The sequence below is a fragment of the Rattus norvegicus genome, chromosome 2 (genome assembly GCF_021556685.1).
Source record: "Rattus norvegicus strain SHRSP/BbbUtx chromosome 2, alternate assembly SHRSP_T2T, whole genome shotgun sequence".
NCBI classification, from domain to species: Eukaryota; Metazoa; Chordata; class Mammalia; order Rodentia; family Muridae; genus Rattus; species Rattus norvegicus.
In genome coordinates, this window is record NC_141535.1 from 78,943,983 (window position 1) to 78,957,630 (window position 13,648).

The window sequence follows — 13,648 nt, forward strand, 5'->3', positions numbered from 1 at the left end:
ATAGAGTGACAAGAATGAGAACTAAAATGGTGCTGATAAAGACAGAATGGCAGACGCAATGCTCAACATACTTTTATAAATGTGGCTCTACTTTTGTATTGTTTTGAGTCTTGAAATGATTATGTTTCTTAAGGCTAAATTAAATACTACAGAAGCAAAATTTTGAACAATATAAGCTTTTTTGTGATGGGTATCAATGCTGAGTGCTTTTCAGCTAAGTGTGTGTGTGTGTGTGTGTGTGTGTGTGTGTGTGTATGCATGTGTGTGCCGCGTGCACACATGTTCATGCACACTCATGTCTTGCTTTTATATGAAGGCCCATCTATCATGAAAATATGAACAATGGAAATGCTTCTAAAATGTTTGCCTCCTTAAGCCACTATTGTTCTTTCATCCAGTAATTTAGAAAAATTTCCATTGACACAAAATCAATGGCTGAAGCTAAAAGCAACTTCCGAATTGTTCTGTTCTGATTTTATGATTAATGAACATGACCAGCTTTGATTGTGTTATGATAAGTCAAAGCAAGACTTTCTTTATAGACCCGTAAAGTGTTCCCGGAGAGAAGTTGGACCTTACTTCCGTGACAGTCAGTCATCTTAGTCACTGACTCCTAATGTGAGGAGAAATGCTGACAAGAGTGATTAAGCTATTACTTTAGAAATCACCATGGAGACATCCCAAGTGTGGACCATGATTAGTTTAGACGCACTGGGAAACTGTTACTAGAAAAGCTTAGAATGAACCAACTCTGTTCCTTCTGAGACTTTGGCAATGCCCTCTACTTCCAGGTGGCAATATCAGAGAGTTTTAATGAATGACGAAGAAAGAATCATAAAGCAATTCTAAGTCTACCATGTCAACAGAAAAGCAGCTAAAAGTGGTTTTCTGGAGCATTACATGTTCACATGTGCAAAGTCTTACTAAACATAGATGTTTGATGCTGACTTGAAGTAGATAAAGGTCTACTTGTGTATTAGAAGTATATTGACATAAAACAGACACCATGCACAGCTTTTTATGATTCACTTATATTGCAAACTTCAAGTCCTAAATAAAGAGGAAGCAGAGGCAGTAGATATTCCAATGACATAGGTGAACCGAAGTCTAATTATAACCCTTCCAACCACAACTGGTCTCCATACACCTAAGTGCAGTGTAAGAAGAAAAATCATGACAAACGAGTAACCATCAATCCCCTTTGAACCACTTCAGCAAGCACGCTGTCAATGGTTTAGTGGTGGAGTCTAGAAAACCATTTACTCAGGTGTCTCTGATATAGAAGTTTCTCAGATTCACATTCTCATTCCCACCCAGTACTCACTCCATGCAAACGCCCATTCCCACCTGGATTTTTTTTAAATAGTGTTTTGGCTACTGGGCTTGCTTGGAACTTTTTATGAAGTTCAGGCTGACTCAGACTTTGGCCAACCATCTCCTCAGTCTTTTGAGAATTGCAGTTACAGGTGAGTGCTACCACATCCGATTTCTCTTTACATTTTCTCCATTGATTAATTGATTCACTTTATATCCCAATATCTGCAACCCCTCTCCTCCCAGTCTCCCCTCTCCATATCCTCCTTCCATTTTTACTTCCCCTTCTCAAAAGTGATGGCTTTCCAAGTGAGTTTGCATTTGTACAACATACGGTCTTCCTTTAGCATACCTTAAATTTTTAGGACATTGATAAAAGCCATAGGGTCTTCCTTCAACATACCTTAAACTTTCAGGGCATTGATAAAAGATAGCCATGTTCCTTGCCAAATTTTCAAAAGAATGGCCTCTAGTCCAAGTCTCAAGAGAGCTCTGTTCTGATATGAAAACTCATGACCCCAGTCTTCACTGGCCCCATTTTATCAGAAGGTTGAACTCCTAAATTCTCTGCAAAATTACATCTGAGTTCTGCTTTGTAGAATTTTATGGTTTCTCTGAACACATCTCCAAATTGTTCCAAATTCCTTCAGAAAACCAGTTATAAATGACTTAAAAATTATACACTCAATATTATCATAGCAATGACCCCATTTCTAGGACAAGTTTTCTATATTACTTAAACTTGTATTGTTGTGACAAATATAGCTGGCAGAGAGAAATTCAGAGAGGAAAGGTTTATTTAGGACTGTGGGTTTAGAGAGATTCTAGTCTGTCATGGTAGAGAGAGTATAGCAACAGAAGCAGCTTGGTCTATAGCAATGATGTCAAGAATTTAGATACCAGCAAACAGGAGGGGAGTTTATCTTTTAAGGGCTTAGCCAGGAAATAGAATAGATCAGTCATGGCAGCTCAAGGGTTGCTATATCTCAGACTCTAAGCAATAATAATAATAATAATAATAATAATAATAATAATAGTTAAATTCATTAATGGAAACCAAATTTTATGCCAGGTTACTCTGTTTAATCTATAATCTGAATAAACAACTCATGAACAGTCTCTTTCCTATTTGAACATTATTTCACAGTTCCAGAAAGATCATGACTTTTTGACAATATTTTCTATGAAATAATAACAACATAAGAAAAAGTGGTACCCTCATATCTTTAGAGCATTTTCGCATCCATACCCCATTTATTATGTCTTTCCACAGTCAGATCTAACTACTCCATCAAATGAAGAACACTGAGAGGCTGCACATTAGTTCATTTGTGTAATACAAAGATTCAAAGTATGAACCTTCATGGAATATTAATGCAACCCCATAGGAAGAACAACCAGACACCCCAGAACTCCCAGGGACTAGCCCACCAACCAAAGAGTACACATGGAGCAACCATAGCTCCAGCCACAATAGGCGGGCCATCAATAGAAGGAGAGGCCCTTGGTCCTGTGAAGGCTCAATGCTCGAGTGTAAAGGGATGCTAGGGTGGTGAGGTTGGAGTGGGTGGGTAGGTGGGGGAGCATCCTCAAAGAAGCAGGGGGAGGGTGGATAGGATAGGGAGTTTCTGGAGGGGAAACCAGGAAAGGGGATAACATTTGAAATGTAAATAAAGAAAATATCCAATTAAAAAAAGAAGTTCACAACACAACATGAATTTCCTCTGAAAATGGTATACAACACAATTGTAAGTGACCAACTTCAGCAAAATGAAAGGCCAGAATGAATAAGACCATCCCCACCAAAACTATAAGACCTGGAAACTTAAGACCCAACTATAAATTTATATTTCCTTGTTATAGCAGTGGCAATAAACTTGATTGTTAGAGAAATGGAAAGAGGTTCATAGAATTTTATCTCACCAAAACTAAGAAACACGATCTTTAAAAATTAAGCCCTTGGTCCTGACAAAGTTGGACCCCCCAGTGTAGAGGATTGTAAGGGGGGTGGTAAAAGTGGTGGAAGGGGAGGGGAACACCCTTATAGAAGGTGAGGGGGAGGGTGTAGGGGGCTGATTGACAGGAAACCTCAAAAGTTTAAATAAGAAATACCCAATTTTAAAAAAATGGAAAAAATATTTAAAAAAGCAAACATTTAACTTCTTTTTTATGATTCCTATGACAATGACTGTCTCTCAATTCCAGCTAAGAGACACTCTTAGCCCTACTTTCTGTATACCCTGCTTGTGACTCCAATACTTCTATAGCTTGACATAAGCCTCCAGGCCATGTGGAGGAAGAGGCACATGGGAAACTGCTGATATGGCACTTTTGCACCATTCAGAACATCTGGCAAAAAAGGAGCCGATGTTCTCCCTGTTCAGAACAAGCTATTGGCTGTGAAGGAATTTCTATAGAGACAGAAGCTCTATACATTCAGGCTGAGTGAAGTTAAAGAAACAAAACATTTTAGCACCTACAAAGGTGCAGCCATGATGTCTGATGGTGACCTGTGTGATCAGCTTGCAACTTGCACAGATCATTAAAAGGGCCACCATGGCCATATTTGTCTTTCCTGGAAGTGCAGTTTCAAAGAGGAACACCACACACATGCGCACAGGAGCCTCAAGGCAATGGTACTAGTAAGACAGTGCCAACTTGGAAATCTGGAAGGAGACTGGTTTTAATTATATGAGTGAGTGGCTATTACTTGAATCTCTTCCCATTTCTTGAAATCCACAGTCTCTTGATCTCTAGGTTTGCAGCATGTCTGTGGCCATTCATTATCCTTTGGGTATTCCAAAATTATAAACACAGAGGAGAGTCCCACAGACTCTACAAACTAATGGAAATATTTTGCTGCACAGCTGCCATTCATATAGATCAATCATAAATCACACATTTAGCCACATGCTGGCAAAGAGTAGAAGAGGAAAGATCTAAACTCTCTCTCTCTCTCTCTCTCTCTCTCTCTCTCTCTCTCTCTCTCTCTCTTGCCGAGCTGAGGAATTGTTGGGTGAACAATCTCTTCGACCACTTAACTAAGCAGTAGTGGAACATGGAAACTCAACATACCTTGATTATCTCAGAATGTACTTGCTGTAGAGTTCAAATTCAGAACCTTTGGTAGTTATTCTCAACTAGTGAAAAATATAAGATTGTAAAGAGGAATTATTTCACATAGGCGAATGGCAGCAGCAAACCACTGAACTGAGAAAGGGACCACTGTTGAAGGAATCAGAGAAAGGACTGAAAGAGCTGAAGGGGCTTGAGACCCCATATGAACAACAATGTCAACCAACCAGAGTTTCCCGGGACAAGCCACTACCCAAAGACTATACATGGGCTGACCCTGGGCTCCAACTGCATAGGTAGTAATGAATAGCCTAGTAAGAGCACCAGTGGTAGGGGAAGCCCTTGGTCTGCCAAGGCTGGACTCCCAGTGAACGGGATTCTTGGGGTGAGGGTGGTAATGGAGAGAGGATGGGGAGGGGAACACCCATATAGAAGGGGAGAAGAAAGGGTTGGGGGCTGTTGGCCTGGAAACTGGGAAAGGGGATAACATTTGAAATGTAAATAAGAAATACCCAATTTGAGCTGCTACCCAAACATCGCTGATCCCAGCCCACAGCTCCCTGTTCCCAAAACCCGTGGGAGAGAGAGCTCATCGCCCAGATGTGTGGGCAATTCTGAGACTGCAGGGGAGGAGAGACCACCACTTCTGCCCACATTTTCCCACATCCCTAGCCCAAGAGGAAACTGTATAGGGCCTCTGGGCACGGAAAGATAGGGGCAGTCAAGGTGTAGGAGCCCTGCAATCCAGACTGTGCCTGGATCTGAACGAACCCGGTCAAACAGTTTCCTGCACCCAAATTCCATGGGAGGGAGAGCTAGACCTTCAGAGGGCCAGACACGCCTGGGAAACAAGAGGAAACTACTCTATGCCCATATTTATGACTCTAGAGGAAAACGCCTAGTGCCATCAGGGCCCCCTGCACACAGGGACCCAGAAGTAGGGGCAGGCCCTTCTGGTTGCTGCCCCATGGAGAGCTGAAACCTAGCCCTAAGGAGCAACTTCAGGCTTGAGACCAGAGGTAAGACCAACATTTCTGCTCCAAGTGGCCTGCCTGGTGGACTCAGAACATACACCCATAGGAACAGCTGAAACCCAGTGGACAGGAAGGACTACAGGCCTGAAAGCAGAACACTCTGTTCCCATAATTGGCTGAAAGAAAACAGGAAAACAGGTCTACAGCACTCCTGAAACACAGGCCTATAGGACAGTCGAGCCACTGTCAGAAATAGCAGAACAAGGTAACACCAGAGATAACCTGATGGCGAGAGGCAAGCTCAGGAACCCAAGCAACATAAACCAAGATGACATGGCATCATCGGAGCCCAATTCTCCCACCAAAGCGAACATTGAATATCCAAACACACCAGAAAAGCAAGATCTAGATTTAAAATCACATTTCATCATGATGATGGAGGAGTTTAAGAGAGACATAAAGAACTCCCTTAGAGAAATGCAGGAAAACACAAGTAAACAAGTAGAAGCCCTTAGAGAGGAAACACAAAAATCCCTGAAAGAATTACAGGAAAACACAATCAAACAGGTGAAGGAATTGAAAATAGAAATAGAAACAATAAAAGAAAGCACAAAGGGAGACAACCCTGGATATAGAAAATGAGAAGAAGAGACACAGAGCCGTAGATACAAGCATCACCAAGAGAATCCCAGAAACAGAAGAGAGAATCTAAGGAGCAGAGGATTCCATAGAAATCATCAACACAACTGTCAAAGATAATGTAAAACATAAAAAGCTACTGGCCCAAAACATACAGGAATTCTAGGACACAATAAGAAGATCAAACCTAAGGATAGTAGGTATAGAAGAGAGTGAAAACTCCCAACTCAAAGGACCAGTAAATATCTTGAACAAAATCATAGAAGAAAACTTCCCTATCCTAAAGAAAGAGGTGCCCATAAACATACAAGAAGCCTACAAAACTCCAAAGAGATTGTACCAGAAAAGAAATTCCTCCCATCACATAATACTCAAAACACCAAATGCACAAAACAAAGAAAGAATATTAAAAGCAGTAAGGGAAAAAGGTCAAGTAACATATAAAGGCAGACCTATCAGAATTACACCAGACTTCTCACCAGAGATTATGAAAGCCAGAAGATCCTTATGTCATACCGACACTAAGAGAACACAAATTCCAGCCTAGGTTACAGTATCCAGCAAAACTCTCAATTAACATAGATGGAGAAACCAAGATATTCTATGACAAAGCCAAATTTACACAATATCTTTTTCCAAAATCCAGCCCTACAAAGGATAATAAATGGTAAAACCCAACACAAGGAGGCAAGCTACACTGGAGAAAAAGCAAGAAAGTAATCATTTTGCAAGAAAACAAAGAGAAGACAAACACACAAACATAATCTCACCTCCAAATATGAATATAACAGTAAGCAACAATCATTATTCCTTAATATCTCTCAACATCAATGGACTCAATTCCCCAGGAAAAAGACACAGATTAACAAACTGGATACGTAATGAAGACCCAACATTTTGCTGCCTACAGGAAACCCACTTCAGAAACAAAGACAGATACTACATCAGAGTAAAAGGCTAGAAAACAACTTTCCAAGCAAATGGTTTGAAGAAGGAAGCTGGAGTTGCCATTCTAATATCGAATAAAATCGATTTTCAACCAAAAGTCATCAAAAAAGATGAGGAAGGACACTTCATATTCATCAAAAGAAAAATCCACCAAGATGAATAAATATTTATGCTGCAAATACAAGGGCACCTACATACATAAATGAAACCTTATTAAAGGTCAAAGCAAACATTGCACCTCACACAATAATAGTAGGAGATTTCAACACCCCACTCTCATCAATGTACAGATAATGGAAACAGAAATTAAACAGAGACATAGACAGACTGAGAGGAGTCATGAACCAAATGGACTTAACAGATATTTATAAAACATTCTATGCTAAAACAAAAGGATATACCTTCTCACTACGTCATGGTACTTTCTCCAATATTGACCATATAATTGGTCATAAAACAGTCCTCAATAGATACAGAAAGATAGTAATAATCCCATGCATGCTATCAGAACACCACAGGCTAAAGTTGTTCTTCAACAACAAAAGGGAAGAATGCACACATATAGATGGAAATTGAACAATGCTCTACTCAATGATCACCTGGTCAAGGAAGAAATGAAGAAATTAAAGACAACATACCCAAACTTATGGGACACAATGAAAGCTGTGCTAAGAGGAAAAGCTCTGAGTGCCTTCAGAAAGAAACAGGAGAAAGCATATATCAGCGGCTTGACAGCACACCTAAAAGCTCTAGAACAAAAAAAATTAAATACACCCAGGAGGAGTAGAAGGCAGGAAATAAACAAACTCAGAGCTGAAATCAACCAAGTAGAAAGAAAAAGGACTATACAAAGAATCAACAGAACCAAAAGTTGGTTCTTTGAGAAAATCAACAAGATAGATAAACCCTTAGCCAGACCAATGAGAGGACACAGAGAGTGTGTCCAAATTAACAAAATCAGAAATGAAAAGGGAGACATAACAGCAGAATCAGAGGAAATTAAAAAAATCATCAGATCCTACTGCAAAAGCCTATATTCAACAAAACTTAAAAATCTGCAGGAAATGGACAATTTCCTAGACAGATACCAGGTAACAGAGTTAAATCAGGAACAGATAAACCATTTAAACAACTCCATAACTCCTAAAGAAATAGAAGTCATTAAAATCTCGCAACCAAAAAGAGCCCAGGTCCAGATGGGTTCAGTGCAGAATTCTGTCAGACTTTCATAGAAGACCTCATACCAATACTATCCAAACTATTCCACAAAATTGAAATAGATGGAGCGCTACCGAATTCCTTCTATGAAGCCACAATCACTCTTATAACTAAACCACACAAAGACCCAACAAAGAAAGAGAACTTCAGACCAATTTCCCTTGTGAATATCGACTCAAAAATACTCAATAAATTCTTGCAAACCAAATCCAAGAGCATATCAAAACAATCATCCATCATGATCAAGTAGGCCTCATCCCAGGTATGCAGAGATGGTTTAATATACGGAAAAACATCAACGAAATCCACTATAAAAACAAACTGAAAGACAAAAACCACATGATCATTTCATTAGATGCTGAGAAAGCATTTGATAAAACACCCCTTCATGATAAAAGTCCTGGAAGGAACAGGAATTCAAAGGCCATAGCAAAAAATAGTAAAAGTCACATAAAGCAAAACAATAGCTAACATTAAACTAAATGGAGAGAAACTTGAAGCAATCCCACTAAAATCAGGGACTAGACAAGGCTGGCCACTCTCTCCCTACTTATTCAATATAGTTCTTGAAGTTCTACCCAGAGCAATCAGACAACAAAAGAAGGTCAAAGGGATATAGATTGGAAAGGAAGAAGTCAAAATATCACTATTTGCAGAAGATATGATAGTATATTTAAGTGACCCCAAAAGTTCCACCAGAGAACTACAACACCTGATAAACACCTTCAGCAAAGTGGCTGGGTATAAAATTAACTCAAATAAATCAGTAGCCTTCCTCTACATAAAAGAGAAACATAGTGACAAAGAAATTAGGGAAATGACACCCTTCATAATAGTTCCAGATAACATAAAATACTTCTGTGTGACTTTAACTAAGCAAGTGAAAGATCTGTATGATAAGAAGTTTAAGTCTCTGAAGAAAGAAATTGAAGAAGATCTCAAAAGATAGAAAGATCTCCCATGCTCATGGATTGGCAGGATTAATATAGTAAAAATGGCCATTTTACCAAAAGCGATCTACAGATTCAATGCAATCCCCATCAAAATACCAATCCAATTCTTCAAAGAGTTAGACAGAACAATTTGCAAATTCATCTGGAATAACAAAAAACCCAGGATAGCTAAAACTATCCTCAACAATAAAAGGACTTCAGGGGGAATCACTATTCCTGAACTCAAGCAGTATTACAGAGCAATAGTGATAAAAACTGCATGGTATTGGTACAGAGACAGACAGATAGACGAATGGAATAGAATTGAAGACCCAGAAATGAACCCACACACCTATGGTCACTTGATTTTTGACAAAGGAGCCAAAACCATCCAATGGAAAAAAGATAGCATTTTCAGCAAATGGTGCTGGTTCAACTGGAGGTCAGCATGTAGAAGAATGCAGATCGATTCATTCTTATCACCCTGTACAAAGCTTAAGTCCAAGTGGATCAAGGACCTCCACATCAACCCAGATACACTCAAACTAATATAAGCAAAAGTGGGTAAGCATCTCAAACACCTGGGCACTGGAGAAAATTTCCTGAACAAAACACCAATGGCTTATGCTCTAAGAATCAACAAATGGGATCTCAAAAAGCTACAAACTTCTGTAAGGCAAAGGACACTGTGGTTAGGACAAAACGGCAACCAACAGATTGAGAAAAGATCTTTACCAATCCTACAACACATAGAGGGCTTATATCAAAAATATACAAAGAACTCACGAAGTTAAACTGCAGGGAGACAAATAACCCTACTAAATAGTGGGGTCCAGAGCTAAACAAAGAATACACAGCTGAGGATTGCTGGATGGCTGAGAAGCACCTAAATCATTGTTCAACACCTTTTGTCATAAGTGAAATGCAAATCAAAACAACCCTGAGATCCCCACTCACTCCAGGCATAATGGCAATGATAAAAACTCTGGGGACAGTAGATGCTGGCAAGGATGTTGAGAAAGAGGAACACTCCTCCATTGTTGGTGGGATTGCAGACTAGTACAACCATTCTGGATATCAATCTGGCAGTTCCTCAGAAAATTGGACATTGCACTGAGGACCTAGCTATACTTCTCTTGGGCATATACTCATAAGATGTTCCAACATATAACAAAGATACATGCTCCTCTATGTTCATTGCAGCCTTATTTATAATAGTCAGCAGCTGGAAAGAACCCAGATGCCCTTCAACAGAGGAATGGATACAGCAAATGTGGTACATCTACACAATGGAATATTACTCAGCTATCAAAAGCAATGACTTCATTAAATTCATAGGTAAATGGATGTAAATGGAAAATATCATCCTGAGTGAAGTAACCCAATCTCAGAAAAACACACATGGTATGCACTCATTGATAAGTGGATATTAGCTCAAATGCTCGAATTACCCTAAATGCACAGAACACATGAAACTCAAGAAGAATGACCAAAATGTGAATGCTTCTTTCTTTTTTTTAAAGGGGAACAAGAATACCCTTAGGAGGGGATAGGGAGGCAAAGTTTAGAACAGAGGCTGAAGGAATGCCCATTCAGAGTGTGCCCCACATGTGGCCCATACATATACAGACACCAAACTAGATAAGATGGATAAAGCAAAGAAGTCCGGGGTGGGGCATATACCCAAAAGATGCCCCAACATATAAAAAAGACATGTGCTCCACTATGTTCATAGCAGCCTTATTTTTAATAGCCAGAAGCTGGAAAGAACCCAGATGCCCTTCAGCAGAGGAATGGATACAGAAAATGTGGTACATCTACACAATGGAATATTACTCAGCTATAAAAAAAACAATGACTTTATGAAATTCATAGGCAAATGGATGGAACTGGAAAATATCATCCTGAGTGAGGTAATCCAATCACAGGAACACTCACATGGTATGCACTCATTGATAAGTGGCTATTAGCCCAAATGCTTGAATTACCCTAGATCCACAGAACACATGAAACTCAAGAAGGATGACCAAAATGTGAATGCCTCACTCCTTCTTTAAAAGGGGAATCAGAATATCCTTGGGAGGAAATAGGGGGGCAAAGATTAAAACAGAGACTGAAGGAACACCCATTCAGAGCCTGCCCCACATGTGGCCCATACATATACAGCCACCAAACTAGATAAGATGGATGAAGCAAAAAAGTGCAGACCGACAGGAACCGGATGTAGATCGCTCCTGAGAGACACAGCCAGAATACAGCAAATACATAGGTTAATGCCATCATTAAACCACTGATCTGAGTATGGGACCCCTGTTCAAGGAATCGGAGAAAGGACTGAAAGAGCTTGAAGGGGCTTGAGACCCCATATGAACAACAATGCCAAACAACCAGAGCTTCCAGGGACTAAGCCACTACCTAAAGACTGTACATGGACTGACCCTGGGCTCAAACCTCATAGGTAGCAATGAATAGCCTAGTAAGAGCACCAGAGGAAGGGGAAGCCCTTGGTCCTGCCAAGACTGAACCCCCAGTGAATTGGATTGATTGGGGGAGGCTGGGGAGGGGAACACCCATATAGTAGGGGAGATGGAGGGATTAGGGGAATGTTGGCCTGGAAACTGGGAAAGGGAATTACAATTGTAATGTTAATAAGAAACACTCAATTTAATAAAGATGGAGAACAAAAAGGAGAAAAAAAACATGGCATTTACAGGTACAGAAACTCAGCTGCCTCCATAAGAAAATAGATGGATGGACGCTGCACAGATACTTTGGTAGCAGAATGCTGTTTCTGCCTCAGTTTCTGTCTGTCTGTCTGATATCCCTTTCTTTTTAATATCCATTACTAAGCACATTTTTGTCTAGACATGCAATGCCATACCAACTTCAGGAATAGGGAAAAAAGAAAAAAACAAAATGCCCAATTTAATAAAGATAAAAAAAAATACCCAATTTAATAAAGATAGGAAAAAGAGAAAAAAAGAGGAATTATTTCTACTTTGGCCTTCATTTCTTAAAATGCAATAAGACAAAACCCACCACTGGCTCTTAGAAAAAGGGGAGCAACCTGGTGGTCAGTTCTGTCAGTTCTATCCTATTCATAAATGAAAAGGGCCATGATAAGTTTGTCTAAATTGTAAATGTAAATATCATGAAAAAGACATGGTGTGGAATTCTAATGCTCTTTGGCTGTTGTTTTCATTTTTATTGATAGAGCCTGTCTTGGTGTGCTTCAGTGTTTGAGAGAGTAATGGAAGTAAATGGAGTAGCAATTACTGGCTAATCTTTGTAACTAGAAATCCTCTCTCCTGTATCTTTTGCATGACTATCTGGGAATGAGCTTAATCAGGGCCTGCAGATTCTGGGAGACACTCAAAACTGTGAAACCATGACAACCATCGCTCCGCCTAGAGACAAAATTCAAAAGCCTCCTTGTTGCTCTTGCCCTTGTCCTGGCTTTCTCTATTTAATTCATTATTGCTCTGAACAAGTAAGTTCACATTTGCCACCATAATGACACATGTAATTTCCAAGAACTCATCCTTAATGACATTAGAATCCGTGTTAAAGGGTGTTTCAGCAGCCTTTCTTAGGCCACCCACTGTTTAAGATTGCTAACAATCCATTTTCCAGGGAGGGACATGGTGAACTGAGAAACCTCAGTTATTCGAATCATCCTCATTACAGGCATATGCAACTACAGTAACACCAAACATTACCCTGTCTCTGAATACTTCAGGGATAATTGAGAGAGGGAATAGCTAGCTTATTAGAAATCCTGATTGCAGGCTTTTAGGCAGGGCCACCCATGTAATACATATGCTGTTTAAAGGGACAGTTCTTTGTGTCTTAGCTTCTCAAAGACATTATGTTTTTGGGATTTTTTCTCACATTGATTTGATCTACCCCCAACACACACACACACACACACACACACACACACACACACATGAGAGAGAGGGGGGATGGAGAGGGAGGAAGAAAGGGGAGAGGGAGAGGAAGAGGAAGAGAGGAAGTGGGAGAAAGGGAAAGGGAGAGAGGGAGTGGAAAAGAAAGAGGGAGGGGAGAGGGAGGGAGAGGGAGAGAGAAAAGGGTGCAAGATGGGAGGGGTAACATTGTTTAACAGCGGTCTAAAATGGTCACAATATATCCTATATGTCAGAAAGACTGGCAAAATTTTTAAAACATTTAAAAATGTAGAGTCACACAGTTGAATGGAAAATCATGACAATATGCATTTATTAATCCAAAAAATGCTTATTCAGAGATGCTTATGCTCTGCTACTGAGAGTCTGGTCTCTGCTACTGAGAGTCTGGTCTTTATAGAATTTGCTAAAATAATGCTATAAGAGACATACAATTATTAGGGGCCTCTTATAGAAATAGACACTTGGGGTGTTTTTGCCATTCTAATAAATTGGGTATTACACAGTAGCAAAATAGGAAAATATTGAAAGTCTAAAATAGCATTCATGGAGCTGATTGAGAGGGGAAATATTTGAAAGCATTAATTTATCTTTGTAACATAATAAAATCTCTCAGACACAC